The sequence below is a fragment of the Cryptomeria japonica genome, chromosome 1 (assembly GCF_030272615.1).
Source record: "Cryptomeria japonica chromosome 1, Sugi_1.0, whole genome shotgun sequence".
Taxonomy (NCBI): Eukaryota; Viridiplantae; Streptophyta; class Pinopsida; order Cupressales; family Cupressaceae; genus Cryptomeria; species Cryptomeria japonica.
In genome coordinates, this window is record NC_081405.1 from 297,304,887 (window position 1) to 297,321,625 (window position 16,739).

The window sequence follows — 16,739 nt, forward strand, 5'->3', positions numbered from 1 at the left end:
AAGGGGTGCCTTCACTTCATCAAGCTCAATTCGAGGGAGAGGTATAAGGTTTTGTGAGGCCCTACCCTGACTCATCCTGACATTTCTATTATTTTCATGATGGGACTATTATGGATGCTTTATTTTTATGCATTATGGATTTATAACTTATATAATTCCATGATTTGGATAACTTTGACATATATTGATGCTTCATTTTTATGCATTATGGATATGAAACTTTATATGATGCTAGAATAGAATTACTTTAAGATGATGTATGTCATTATTGGATTTGCAGGACTTCATTATGATGATATAAATATGATGCTTATAATATGAATGGATCAAATTTTGAGGATTATGATAATTGCTTATGTGGATCGATTGGGATATATGAGATATTGATTTATTACTGTCAATTGTATGAGTGTTTGATGTGTTTAATAATATATTTGTGGTTATTTGGAATTACTAATGTGTAAATTGAGATGCACAGGAAAATTATCCATGTGACCATCAAAATATTATGGAAAACCAAACCTAGACCTATGTACGTTTGTAAAGCCAAGGGTTGTCTATTTGGAGAGACAACACCCCGTTTGTATCATATTTTATTTGTGAAAGTAAATGATGCATGTGTGTGAAATTGATTTTATTAATTTGTGTAATCCAACAAGAGACAAATTCCATGTGTGATTTTTATAATGTATTTTATTGTGTCACTTGACACGTGTTGATTAGTGTCATTGATTTTGACTTGTCTCTTGGAGGGAGTTTGTTTCTACCAAATCCATTTCAAACATTTGAGTGTGGTCCCAAATTTGCCTTGGGTAGGGAGTCTTGGGAGTGGTCAACTCAGGTTTGACCCGTAGGTTAACTTCAGTTGGGTTTCTAAGGGGTCAAATGGACTCCTGGGGTTAGTTTTAGGGTTTTTCCAAAGGTCCAAAGGGTATACCTATGGGTTAGGGGTATTTTTAAACATGTGACTACTCCCATGTGACTGTTTAATCACCTCAAGAAGTGGTTTTTCCAAGGTGAGCGAAAATTCAACTTAGAAGGTTCCTCCTAGGATAGACAACCTTCCCTTTTGCTGTCAGACTCTCTTCCCCATCCTCTCTTACCTTTTCTCTTTCCATTTTTAGCAACATGTAAGAGGTTGGGAAGACCAACCAATGGGAACTCTCACTCTATCCAAGGGGTTGGGAAGAGTGAGAGAGGCCTTCTTAGGTAAGGATTAGGGACTTTGTGAGTTAATCACCCACTCTCCATTGTTGGAGATTATGCAATTTTGAAAAATAGTTGTAGGATAGAATTTTGGCTAAGTGTTGGTAAAAAGTTTGTGTGGATTTGGGCTGCTCATCCCCAACTAGATCTATCAAAACCTTTGGGTAGATTAAGGTTGGTTGTTACTCTCTTTTTGTTTATGTTGTATATGCATGTTGAAGAAATGCTTGTATGAAAAGAGTTGTTTATATGTATTTTACTTTGTGAAAGAAAATGTGATTTTTCCCCTTTGTTCTTTTAATGCTTTTTCTTGTATTGGGAGTGCCCAAGGCCATCTACTCTTGGGAGAGTAGGATGGTCTTGGGGTGGAAGAAGTTTGACAACCTTGGGTGAGAGGCTCTCCCTTATGGAGAGTGATCTCAAGGGTGTTTCTTTGTGACCCTTGCTGCATAGCCTTGTTTATGCGTTTGGGGGTCATGAGGAGAGATGATATGGCTTACATGCCTTTGGGAGGTATAAGGATGTGGGGATGTATTTGTGTTGTATTTGGTTGCCATAAGGTGGCTTGAGATGATCCATGCTTGCAGTCTCCCCAATGGTATTTGGTCCACTTCCACCCGTGGAAAATCATCACAAGTTGTGGTGAAGTGTAGCCTTGGTTGGGAAAATTGTTTGTTGTGTGTTTACCCCTTTGCTTGTTGTGGTTGTTTGTGTGTAACCCGTCTAGTGCTTGGTTCTCCAAGCTCAGGGGTGGCTTCTAGTAAGCCTAGGTTGGGAGGTGAGCACTCCATGGTCAAGCCTTATGTTTTATTTGCAGGTTGCTTGGGATGGGAAGGAAAAAGAAAGATAGAAGTTTCCGGTTTTTACTTGAGTTGCAGGAAAGATTAGGAAATGGGATAATGTAATTAAGTTGCAGCTATGTAAAAGAAAAGCCAAATGTTGTATTTATTTTTCAAAAGCAAAAAAAATGTATGTATTTTATTCTAAGTTCTTATTCAATGGAAAGGAGAGACTAGTAGGGTTTCAAACCCATTTGTAATGTTATCTACATTGTATTCTAAATATGCTTAAAGAAATGCTTTATTCTACTTAGTTATTTTTGCAAAAATGATATGTATAAGTTTTATTAAGTCCTATAGTTACCAAAAAAATAAAGTTGTTGCATTCATGTTATTGTTGAAATTTAAAGTTCTTTTATTCCCTCATGCAAATAAAATTATGGGAATGGGAAGAGCATGCATATAGACCTTTTGAGTTAAATACAAATACAAATTATGTTAAATAGGTTTAATATATCTATCTCTAAGTTGATTTTAAATGTTTCTAGGCTATTGTAGTTGCTGTTAAAATTTATTACATTCTATCATTTTATCCATTGCAGAATATAAAATCTAGTTATTTCATTCTGTCACTTACTTATTGCAGAAAATGTATTTAAAATTAAATAGTCATCTATTTCCAAAGTTAGCATTAGATAAAAAAAAAAGAGAGAGAGAGAAATGCATTACTCTAAATCTACTAGCGTGTTGTTTGTGTTTTAAATAAAATGAAATAGTTACAGATTGTCTTAAGTAAAGAAAATATAGTATATTCCCTCTAAGCTAGGGTTAATGTGTAGGAAAAAAAAAGAAAATGGTTAGATTAGGATTTGTGATATTACTGAAATAGGATAAATTCTAGAGCATTCTCATATATTTAAAAATTACAACAAAAAAAATAAACAAGAGAATTTACAGCATGCTAAAGTAAGTTATACCTTCATATATATATATTCTATGAGAAAACTTATAATTTTACAAAAAAAAAATATATGTGTCACTGCATGGGAAATTTATTTTATTTTACCATTATAACCCTAGAAGAATGGACACACACACACACACACACACACACACACACACACACACACATATGCAAATGCGATGCTTGTTTTAAATTTTAAAAAAAAAAATTATAAATTTTTTTTTTGCTTTGAACCCTCCTCGAGCGGGAGGCCTGGGCGGCGTGGGACCCCTGTGGGCCACGACCCATAGAGGCGCCAAGGCACACAGAGGCGCCTGTGGCGCCGCTGTGGGCCGTGGATTGCAGGGGCGGCCTTGGCTGCCACTATGGGCTGCGTCCCGCGGAGACGTCGCGGCGCCGCAGCGTGGTGCGACCCGCAGTGGTGCCTAGGCGCCACTGCAGTGGTCTAGACCCCCGTGGTTCCCCCCATTGCACAGTACTCCTCCGCCCTCTGTGACCCCATGGCCGCCGCTCCCAATCCTGCTCAACAAAGAAAAAAAAATACATAACACATACACACATGCCCTAACCCAATTTTTGGGTTAGGGAAAAACACACACAAATAATATAAAAAAAAAGGGTGTGGGATGTGTAGAAGGAATAAATTAGTTAGGGTTTTATTACTTTATTTAAAAAGTGGGGGGGGGGGGGGGGGAACCCTATTCGAATTTTGAATAGGGTATTCCCCCATAGACTTTGAACAAGGTTATTTCTTTATTTGTCAACTCTTAATAATATTTTATGGGGTTAGATATACCTATGTATAAATGTATATATATAAATATATAGACATATAAATATTTATATATATTTATATATATTTTGTTATATCTTCCTAAAGTAATAGTACCTAGTTATATATGTAGTCATATATATATATATATATATATATATATATATATATATATATATATATATATATATATATATATATATATATATATATATATGACATATAAATTAAGGTGTTAATTGGATTAATTAATCAAATAGTGAAATTTACTTTTGCTATTAAGTAGAGTTTGTCTTAGGGCTTAAATTAAAAGCTATATTTAGAACCCTTTTTGGGTTGATCTTTTGGGGGATATAAAAATAAATATTTTGGAAATAGTTAGCCTTAGAGGATAAATTTTATTAGCCAACTTTAATAAAGTTTTATAGCACATCACTAGGGGTTTTATCGACCCTAGAGTCAAATTTTAGGCAAAATATAATTATTGTTAAGATAAATCATAGGTTTATTTAATCTAAGAGCTCGTGCTAATTAATTTAGTTCCAAGGCAATTAAAGGACTACTTGAGCTTAATAATATCTCTGGCAAATTAATTTTACTAATTTAGGGATATTTGTTTAAACGAATTTATTTTCTTATTATTAATTGAGATAATAATGATTTCTTGGAGAATTAATATTCAGCTTTTAAATTAGATTATTTTTGCCTAATTGATTTAGTTGTTAGATTAACTCCAAACTTAGTTAAGACAAGACTGGTTAATGCGTTATTTAGCAAATTTAGTTTTATTAGGTAAGTTTTTTTTAAAAAAAATTTGTTCCGTTTGTGCCCAAAAGTTTGGGCATGACAGGTTTTGTGAGGTATATGCATCTTATTCATGTTTTGATGTGTTTTGGAGTTATGTCTTTGATTTCATATGATTATATGTTTGACTTGCATGTTTTCTAACTAAATCCACTTCACAAGTCTTTTCCCCTCTTCAATTAATATTTATTCTACCCATCAGAGTTTACTTTAGTGGCGAATATTCGCTAATGGCAAATATTTTGTACCATTTGGGGGTGGCCATGTTGCCAGAACATTATCAATTTCCGTCATAGTCATGGCTCGATCGCCATATGTTTTATGCAAATAAATGTTTCTATGCGATGATTTTGCCAATACAATATATGGTGGACACATGGTAAATTTAATTGTTTCGCCTACACTCTCTGAGGTTGCCTTAATAGATGACCTTAATTTGCCTATAGGCATGCGAAGATTTGTTAGCCAGGGGGACCCAATTCGCCCGACATCTTGCCGACGCGTGTCTCCATTCACCCCAACTTTCACCAGCTATATTGTATTGGCCTATTATTTGGATGACCTATAATCGCCTCAAAAATTACATAAGTTGTATTTGGACGACCTATAATCGCCTCAAAAATTACATAAGATGTGTTATAGTTACGCGGGATTCGCCAAATATTTGTATACCATATAAAATTTCTGTGAAATTCGCCATATAAGGATTGGTATAAATACATGCAAAGATCAGATCTATCTCAATATCTCAACACAATCTGGTGGGTTCTAGGCTCTGAATTCTGATCAATAGCGAAGTTTCAGACCAAGGAAAATCATTGTTGTTGAGTCGTTGACTATATTGGCGGCTGCTAGTGACCTAAAGCCTAAAGGTGAGCGATCATATTTTTGAAGTGGTATATTATACATTATAGCCTATTATTGCTTCTTCAGCAAATTGATATTTTTTTGGCAGGCTTTATTTCGTTGGAGATGTCAAATAGGAAGAGGGGTAGGAAACCTGCAAGTGGGGAAGGCCAGGAGAGGCCAACAAAAAGCAGAACGTTGTCTTCGTACTTTGGCATTGGATGTGAAAATAAGGAAGGTACATCATCACAAGTACAAGTACAAAATTCGCCACCTGCACCGCATGTTGAAGACAGCGAGGAACCTGATATCTCAGATCAAGATGATCTTGAAGAAGATTATCTGGTAGATAACCAAGTTAGCCAGAATGATATAATCGACTTGGGTGATAATGACATTGATGATAATGCACGGAAGGGGAAAACAATAGCCATATCAAAAAAGGGTGAACCACAATCAAAAAAGGATCGGGAGTGGGATATGTCAGTGAGGAATTTTCAAATTAATTGGGCATCAAAGTATCCATTCATTGAACCAGTCGAGAATCCAATTGAAGGCGAGCCTCCAATAGAATGCAGGTGTAAGATTTGCACTTGGAAACATAACAAGGAAATTAGGTTGCAGCTAAAATTTGACACCATAGAAAAGCATATGGGTAAATTTTATGAAAAACAAATGATAGACGGGGTTGAAAAATCAGTGATAAGATGGAAAACAAAGGATGAATGTAAGCATGTGAGGAATGTCGAAGAGTATTATTTTCATGAGAAATTACAGACGAAGCCTGCTGAAGTTAAAGCTTCTATTGAAGTTGTTTTTGGAAAAGCAATGCAAATAGAACAACTGGGAAAAGCTGTTCAGTTAAGCATTGTTTTTCATATTTTGAGAAGAGGGCGTGCTATGATAGATTTCCCATCAATTAGTGGTTTATTACAATTTTTCAAAGTTCCTAACTATCCTAATAGACACTGGTCAGTAAATAGTGGATGGGAATGGGCAAGTTGTCTTGCTGAGGTTGAAAAAGTAGATGTATAGGAAAAAATAATAGAGTCAAACTTCATTGCATTTTCTTTAGACGAAGTTATCGCAGTAGACAATACTTCATGGGTATGCATGCATGTTTATACTGTAGAGAATCATACCCGCCAACCTCATCTACTATCTGTTGCTAAAATGAAGGAGAGTGCGACAACGGTAAATTTATTTCAACTAGTAAAGAGAAGTTTAATTGAATATGGAGGTATGGATGACATAACGGTAGCCAAAAAATTGGTTTGTGTTGGAGCAGATGGAGCTTCAGTAATGCAAGGTCATAGGAACGGACTTTGTACAAAGATTGAAACTTCATTTGCACCATACATTATTGCAATTCACTGCATGGCTCACAGAATGAATTTAGCTTTTGGAATTGTGAGCAAGTTTGCTTCAGTTAAAAAAATTGAAACTTTAATCAAAGAGCTCTACTCACACTTCTATCGAAGTCCCAAGAGATTTATGGAATTTCAAAACTTTGCTGATGGATTAACTGATGGGAACAAGCTTCTCAAGGATAATGATACCAGATGGATCTCTTTGGATGGTCCAGCGCATCGAGTGTTTTCAGAATATCCATCCTTGATTGGACTATTTCACACAACTCGCGACGAATCAGATCAACCGAAATTTCCAGAACTTCTTGGTAGGTTAAGTAATTTAGAGACACTCTTAACTTTAGCAGTTCTTCTGCCCATGCTAGAGGAAATGAGGAATATTATGAAGGCTGCCCAAAAAAGAGCTTTGTAGATTGCAGATTATGCTACGTTGCGTAAGATGACATGCCTGACCCTCGATAATCTCTATCAAAATCAACCAACACTATCTGATGAAAAATTTGTTAAGTGGCGGACACTCACAAATTTGAACAATCTTGATAACTTTTTACAAATCGGTGCAGACGGGGAGGTATGTGCCAATGTACGGGGAGTTGAGATACCAATGCACTTCTATGCCATGGTCAACCCTGAGGAACTAGGAAAGCGCCCCAGGAAGAAACTAGCAAGAGTTACAAAGGAAGATTTCGACAAGATTGTTGAGACTGTAACTACTTCTATGAAGAAAATTGCATATGATCTTTCCTCACAAATTAGAAGCAGATTCCCTCCTAACAACCTACTCGAAGCCATGTCTATTGTGTTTCCTCATTATTGGAGCCTCAACAGTGCATCTGATTTTCAAAGTAAGCTACTGACTTTGGTAAAACAATTTTGCATTTCTAGAGAATTTAATGGAGTAACTATAAATGGAATATTAGACGAAACTCATCTTCAAAAACAATCAGCTCGTTTTGCATACACTATGAAAGAACAATATGCCAAAATGGATAACCCCCACGAAGAGGGATCAGTAACAAGGGTTTGGAAATATATAGCTGAGAACAAAACCTTGCGTGATTCAATGCCAGAATATGTGAAGCTTGCTGATTTATGTCTTACCATGATATTGGGTTCGGTGGAAGATGAGAGAGTTTTCAGTGCTTTGGGGTTCCTAAAATCAAAGCTAAGAAACAAACTAGACAAAAATTTGGAAAATTGCTTGAGGCTCTATACATCTAGGTATGATGTCCACACTTTTCCTTACGATAGGGCACTGTAAATTTGGAGGTCCAAATGTGAAAGAAGAGGTTTGGGCAACACTTCAAACCAAAGTGTCAGTGGGACTATTGGAGCTACTGGTAGCATTGAGATACAGTTCGGCGAAGATATGCAGACTCAGACTCAAAGTGAAGAAACCACAGACGGGAATCAAGAAAGCACTGAATTTGATGAGGATGAATGGCAACTGTAACAGTAAGAGATTGGTATTTATTAATCTTATTACTGTATCTCATCATTCATATTAGAAAAGCATATTACTTTTTGCAATTAGAATTTAATATTGATTTGTAATTATATTTTTCAACTTTCTATTTCCAGATTTAAAATAGCATAATAAAAAAAAACCATAATGTTTTTATTGATATAGAGATGTTTATTGTTTATTTATACATGTTTGAGTCTCAAATCTGTGTGATACATTTTAGAACCATATGATACAATTCATTCAATAGTAATACACATGTCCAGAACTTAGATTTTCATTAATTCTTTCAAAATATAGCCATATGATACAATTCATTCAATAGTAATACACCAAATTCCAATCTGTGTGATTCTCCATACCAATTGCAAAAGTGAATACAAAGTTTCAGAACCCTTTGCAAATGACCCTGAATTCCCTTTTATAAAAACAAGAGAGCAACAACAACTCCTGTGTGATTCTCCAATGTCCATGCAAAAGTGAATACAAAGTTTCAGATGTAGAACCCTTTGCAAAATTGCAAATGACCCTAAATTCCCTTTTATATAAATAAGGGAGCAAGAACAACTTCAGGTCGAATTGCAAGTTTGCAACATGTGAACACTGAACATCAAAATCACAAACTCGAGACATATTTATATGGCCATCACAGGCCGTATTAGCAATTTAACATCTGCTACATGTTTGATGTCTCCTGTTCAAAAAACAGAGTTCAAAATTAAATATTAATTCACGCCATGACAAATTAAACATAGATAATAGCAGTGCCTAAAACCTACTAATCAGAAATAGAGAAATGCATAAATGTTAAAGCAAGGGAGAATTTGAGAATACAAATTTACTGGCTGAAGTTTTGCACTGTGCATCATAGATTCATAGGCTGGATTAGCAAAATAGCAATAGCGAGTGCTATTTTTTCCCTATTCATAAAATAGATTCATAGGCTGGATTAGCAAAATAGCATTAGCTAGTGCATCATAGATTCATAGGCTGGATTAGCAAAATAGTAAACAGAAAAAACATAAAACCTTGAAATTAAGAATAAAAGAAGAAAATTGTGCAATACATACTATGATTCTTAAGAATTCTATGCTAGTTTTTTTAGGGTGCTCCACTCTTTGTCTGATGGAAGGTCAATATTCTGTAAACTATGGAAAGTCAACTCCAACTTTGTCAACATTCCATATTTATAAGATTTACTTGACATCATTGTTTCATCCAATATGATATTTAGAGTTGTAAATGGTTGGATGAATTCCAGAAAGCTTTTGGGAGTTGTGTCCTTTGGAAGCAAGTCTAAATCAGACTTCATTTTTATCTCCATGATTTTTTTGTAGGCTTCTTCTCCAATGAATTTATTTGATGTGTCAATAGGCTTAGGCAAACCAAGTTTAATCAAAATATTTTTCATATCTTGCAGCTTCACTATCTTTTTTCCACAACTATCCATAACTTCTGATGTTTCCCTTAGCTTCTGGCATTTTTGAATGATAGATGATGTCTTAACTGTGGCATCAATGCGGCTCTTAATTCCCTTGGATGCCAAGTAGCTGTCACTAGAACTGTAGACTACTTTTAGAATCTTTTTTGCCATTTCCTCTTTTGAATAAACATGTGTGCTCTTCTCATAGTGCCCTTTGATTTTTATAAAAATTTGTCTCATACTTTCAGTCAATTGAAACCATTCACACAACTTCTCACTACTCTGCATTATTCGCCGCCAAATGTTTTCTTATATATACTTCGTTGTATTTTTCATATTGTCTTTCAATCTATCCTCCAAAGTTTTTATTTTATCATTTGCATTGTGCAGGTCTTCTTTCATTTGTGCACATTTTTTTCTTTCTTCCTCGACTTCCTCTTGCAAATGTTTTTCTTTTTCCCTCCCATGATCCAATAGGTCCTATAACTTTCTCATTTCTGTGGCAGCAGACTCATAAGTTTTGTATAATTTTTGAAAACTAGCTTTTTCCTCAACAATTTTTTTTTACTACTTTTAGCTAGTTTTTCAGTCAGGTCCTTCAATTATGTATCCTTCTTCTCCTGCTCTGCAATTTCTACTATAGAGCCCAAATTTTTAATCCTTTTCTGTAAATCATTGCACTTGCTATCTGTTGCTTTCCTCCTTGATTTTTTGTTTTCCAGGTCTGCCTGTAACTTTTCTATTTGTTTCTCTAGTTTATTTTTTTCTCTCTCCACCTTTAGCAGTGAAGTGTAGACCACTTCGTTAGTTCTTTTTGACACACTAATTTTATCCACATTATGTACTTTGGGAAAATCCATTTGGAGGGTGGTAAATTGAAATTGAGAGGGATCTATCTGACTGTGTGGTGGATTTTTATCTTTAGATGTGTCCGGGGGTATAACAACCATGAACTCCATCATATCTTTATGTGGGTCATATGTTGGAAATACCCTGTTCCTTGCAGGTTGTTCATTTACAACTTCAGACATAGAATTCCTATGAAATGCTTTCTTTTTTTCTTTATTTGCTTTTGTTGTGTGTTCATATTTTTCATAGTAATCACGAAATTGAAAATCTGGGCTTGCTGAAGCAATTGAATGTTTGAAAGGTGACATAGGAATACCATAGGCTCCAGTTCCACTTATTCCTATGGTTTTAACTAATGCTTGACGAGGATTACCAACAGCAGTTCCTAATGCTGTCCCACTCCCACTGACACTTTCATGTGTAGTTTTCATAGTCTTTTGAGGTGTGTGATCTGAAGCTGCAAATGATTGATTTGTAGTGTCAGTGGCACTTGATATAAGATTCTCAATAGTATGAGATTGAGTATCTACCTCTAGTGGCCTCTTGCGATAGATTTTTTGTTGTTGCCCTTGTCCAACACCAAGACAACTAGTATCAATAGTAGTACCCATGCCAACCCCACCAATCATAGCGGCACTTGACTGAATATTAATAGGAATACTATCCCCAGATTCCCCACCAGTGGCAGTGGCACTTGATTCACCACCAATGGGAATACCATGATGTGGTAGTGGTTGTGGATTTGAACCTGAAACAAATGTAGGTGTACCCTGAGGGTAATGAGTAGTACCTATCCCTGATGAATCTAAATAATCAAGTCTAATGACTGGTTTATAAGGACCTTTTGATTTTGACTATGATGGAAGTTCTACCTGAAGTGGATACCAAATGCCCTCTCCTCTGGGATCTAGACCAGCACCTTCAAAACCCATTTTTTCCACAAGGTTTGCCCCTTTGCTATATTTTTCTTTCATGGACTCACTGACTCCACCTAATATTTTAGGGACTATAGTAGTTGTTGGAGGGGGCTCAATGACAACCTCATGCTTATCATCATCACCTTTAGTCCCGCCATGCTCCATATCCCACAATTTGCTAAACTTTGCATCCTCGTCGATGCTCTCAAATTCTGCACTTGTCTTTGGTTCATCGAGATTTCTCCTCATAGTCCAAAAATCATTTATTTTGGTCTGAGTGAAATAATTCTCTTTACATTCGTGCATAATTGATTTGGGAATAGTTTTTTTAGATGGATTAGCAAATTTTAGGTAGAAATTGTAGGACCTCCTATTTTGGATGCCCTGGCCCTCCTCTATTGTCCTCTCTGTGTGCATTTGCAATGCCATAATTTGTGATGAAATTTCTTTTGTTGAAATGTTATTGTCAGCTGCAATTTTCTCCATCTCTTTTTTAACCTCATCCCAGGAGTCCTTGTTTCTAAGATTTTCTAGCAATGGCTTACTTTCATGTTGACATAACGCTGAAGAGTTCCCATTTTTCTTAAGCCTTGCTTGAACTATACCGATTGGATCATACTGCCAGAGACCCTCATCACCAAAGTTAAAAACTGTCAAGAAATCATGTGCCACAATGAATGCTTTTCTCTCAAATGTGAACCCTCCACATGAGAAAGGCAAGGAAGGAAATATGCTCTTCTTTTGCTGACCATGGAAGTGTCTATCCATGCTCTCCAATTGCCGTACATACTCTAATGCAAATACCCTCTCTATCGCATGTATTGGAAGTCTGTATGGTTTTACTGCCGATCCGTAAAACCTTAACACAGTGAATTCTTCCATGAAGAACCAGTCAGCCAATTCTATTTGACTTCTAAGTTGAATGCAATCTCTACAAGACATAGGCAACCTAGGCATTGGAGTGCTTGTAATTTCATTATACATTGGTGCCAAAAAGAAGTCTACAAAATGGTTGTAGTTCTTTCTGTTATCATGCATCCTTATCTTTGGGGTCCAATCATATATTGGACACTCTGTTCTCTTCCCAGCCTTCTCATCAATCTTATAGCTCACAATTTGAAGCTTGTTGGTCTCAAATATTGCATGATACTTGGATAGAAGGAGATAGCACAAGTAGGATGAGAACCTAAATGTCTTACATGAACCTTTTTTGATCATTAGTAACTGTTTTTGCATGGATTTTGCAATGTGCTCAATAAAATTATATCTTACTGGTTGACTTGCACAATGGATATTATAAATCGATTCAAGAAGGCTTGCACCCACTTCCCTATCATTTTCCAATCCCAGGCAAAACGATAGCAAGGAAATAGTATCCCCAACCCATGGAACAAAAATTTTAGAATCATAAGGAGGCTTATGATTCTGATCCAACACAATACCAGTACCAATCTTTATTAGACCTTTGATAAATGAATCTCTGCGACTTGGATCGAGACTCTCATAATTCTCTGCTAGTTTTCCTAGGTCAATTTGGACGTTTGAGTTTTGGGCTTCAAATCCTAGGTTCAACAAACGAGCAAATTCTCCCTCGTTTATGGATAGAATTTCCTCTTTTGTATTTTTATTGACAATTGCTTTTTTATCTTCATCATAATTTTTGGTGCAGACCATGACAAAATCAGGGCAAGGGAATACTTCAGGTAACACCATGCTTCCCAATCCAACATCCCATGATGTGATTTTATTTGTTTTTTGTTGTAACATTGGGTTGAAAATAGTAAATTTTGCCCTGGATGCATCTGTCGCCTTACTAGACAATGTATATCTGATATCTATGATACACTTTTCACCATGGATAGCAGGGTCATAAATATCATGGTATTCATCAGTGAAACCTAGTGTTTTAGCCAGTTCGGTTAGGTACATTTTGTTTTTCACTTGACTTCTTGTAGAACTACTGCTTCCCGTTTTCCCCATCACTATTATTGTTAATAATTCAAAATAATGCTAGATAAAAACCTAGAAATGCTAACCCTCAAATTGGACCACGGGATTACCAAAAGCAAAAAAGGCGGGATGTAGGTGTTCTAGATTTTACCCAAAAATTGGAATTTCTATTTCACTAGATTGGCGCAGATAGTCTCTGTTGCAACTTGCATTCCTCAATCTAGTAGCTGTTTTTGAATCTCCCTCGATTTACAGGTTTGTCCAAGAAATGAAAGACGATTATGATTTACGAGTCTCTTATTTTGAAAACTCTAAAAAGTAGAAAAGTAAAACCTAAATGGCAAAATATCAAGAATCATGTTGTAATTTTATTAATTACAATTACTAACTATTCGATGCCGAAGGACAAAACATTCATTACTTCAGTATAAATTCTGAGGACATTAAGAATCATGTTGTAATTTTATTAATTATTATTAATAAGTATTCGATGCTGAAGGACAAAACATTCACTACTTCAGTATAAATTCTGAGGACATTAAATGTAATATGTTCAATTCCGGGCGAAGTTCTCCCAAATGTGTTCACTTCCCACATTCGAGCCGAAATCCACCCTAAGCCGTTGATCTTTGCTCATCCAATGGACGAGGGACCAAGGTACCTATTGTGACTTTACGGGTCTATTTTTTAAGTCTGTTTAATAATTTTAAACTTCTGTCCGAAAAAGTGCTTTATAGACTTACTTATATTTAATTAAATTTAAAACGTTTCAATTCCGGGCGAAGTTCTCCCAAATGTGTTCACTTCCCACATTCAGGCCGAATTCCACCCTAAGTCATTGATCTTTGTTCATCCGACGGTCGATGGTACCTTTTTTAAGATGTAGTGGGTCCCACGACTTCTACCATTTTTCTAGCACGTCACCATAATTGTGTCACTTTTCAGGTTTGATTTTTAGTCTATTTAATCATTTTAAACCTTCGCTCGAAAAAAAGCTTTATAGACTTAATTGTATTTAATTACATTTAAAATGTCCAATTCCAGGCGAAGTTCTCCCAAATGTGTTCACTTCCCACATTCAGGCCAAAATCCACCCTAGCCGTTGATCTTTGTTCATCCAATGGTTGATGGTACCTGTTTTAAGATGTAGTGGGTCCCACGACTTCTGCCAATTTTCTGGCACGTCACCATACTCGTGTCACTTTTCTGGTTTGATTTTTAGTCTATTTAATCATTTTAAAATTCCGCCCGAAAAAGAGATTTTTAGACTTAATTATATTTAATTAATTTTAAAATGTCCAATTCCGGGCGAAGTTCTCAGAAAGGTGTTCACTTCCCACATTTAGGCCGAAATCTACCCTAGCCGTTGATCTTTGTTCATCCAACGGTTGATGGTACTGTTGATCTTTGTTCATTAAATATAATGTTAATAATAAATATTATTTGTAATTAAAGATGTGCAATAGTTTGAGATAACTATTAAATATAATGTTAATATTATTTGTAAAAAATTTAAATTCAAAAATAGTGTAAAACATGAAACTTAGTTTCTAGAATAAAACAAATAACTAAATAAAAATATAAATTTTGATATGCAATTTGAAAGGTAAAAGTTTAATATTAAAAAGAAAACATTCAATATTAAATCTAAAATATTAATTTAACGTTTAACAGAATTTTTTGAAAATATGTTTACGATATATAATTTTCAAAAATAGTTTAAAAATATATATATAATTTCAACATAAATTTAGTCTATTAATTTAAAAAAATGTGCAACTATAGTCGTCAACCTGTTAAGGCGAGCAAATTTGGAAAGTACAAATGCCAAGGTGGCGATTAATTGTTGCACAAGGAGTTGTCTGCGGCATGCTGCACGAAAAGAGGAGGAAAGGGAGGATGGTAGGAAATCTTTTTCCTGATCTCATGACATTAATGTCTTATCATGCACATTCATTACCCGGCCTATAAGAGTTAAGACGGAGGTAGATTTTTTTACCTTTTGATCTGTGTACCACTTTTTGCTTTGAAGCAGCTGCAGAACAAATCTGTAGTTCATAGAATCGTACCTTCTGTAAGACATTTTTTGCAGGAGGTGATTTTGAAATTGCAGGTGACAATGGAGGCCAATTTCACACTTCGAACAGACAAGAAGTTGGTGCCCTTTTTGGGCAAAGTATCTGATAAATGAATGCAAGGACTATTTAGGTTTAAGGAGGAGAAGTTGTGGGCGGTAGCTCGGCTGATGCTTGCAGAGGAGGTGGCACATATCAGTCATTGGTATCGAACTAACATGGAGGTTTACTCTCTAATTATGGCATGGTCTTGTGAATTCGAACCAGAGGTGGAAAAGGTAAAACTCTCATTGGTCAAATTGATTGATGGGGAGTTTTTGATTAACCTGGATTCAATCTTGGAGTGGGTGGTGCCGAGAGTTGGCATTCAAATTATGGAAGGGGACGACCAGGAGGAATTGCTCCCTTTTATTCGTGGCCCAGAGGATGAAATCAAATACTAGTGCTGTGAATGAGCCCGAGTGGGGTGGGAAGTGATGAAACTCTTTGTTAAATTAACGAGGGTGGATGAAGTCCTGAATGCTTTGCATGTGGTGGCAAGGATGGAGGTTGGTAGGGCATTGAGAGATAGGGTTGAAGAAGGAAGGGCCATACAGCTACTGGCAAGCTTGGAGGGTGACCTCGACTTTGGGTTCCTAAACTGCATTCCAAAAATGAAAGCTGAAGCGGCAAAAGGGAAAGCCAAAGCATCGACCTCTGAGGAGGGAAGGGACTGGGAGGACCAGGGGATAGTGAGACTGAGTGAGCGGCCTATCGGCAATGAACTAGTTTTTTTGTCTGCTTGCTATAAGCTGTGGACAAATTTTGTATCTTGAAACGTTTCAATTAATTGAATGAAAAAACCTTGACTGATAAACTTTTGTATCTTGCAACTTCTGAAATTTTGTATTTTGAATGACTATATAGTAATAGTATATATTTATAAAATTATAATCAACCATAATCAATGTACAAATAATTAATTGAACGAATTGAATTTTTTTATTTTATAGCATTACATAAAAAGATCACGGTATTAAATTTATTTCCATTGTTTAACAAATAATTGAAATAACGTAGCTCATATACAAAAAGCATTTAAAAGAAATTAATTAATAAAAATGAAATAGAATTATAGAAAGCATTTTTATATCCATAAGAATGTAAGAGGCAAAGTGAAACAAGCTGGAATTTGAAAAATTATCATTAAATTATTTATGCTTTTGAAATTTACAATTTTTTCGTCAAAGACTTGAGTCCCCCCAAAACTTAAAAGCCAAAATGAGTGAGCCTCTGGCACTCAGCCTGTTAGGGTTCAAGGACATAGGAAAAAAAAACTA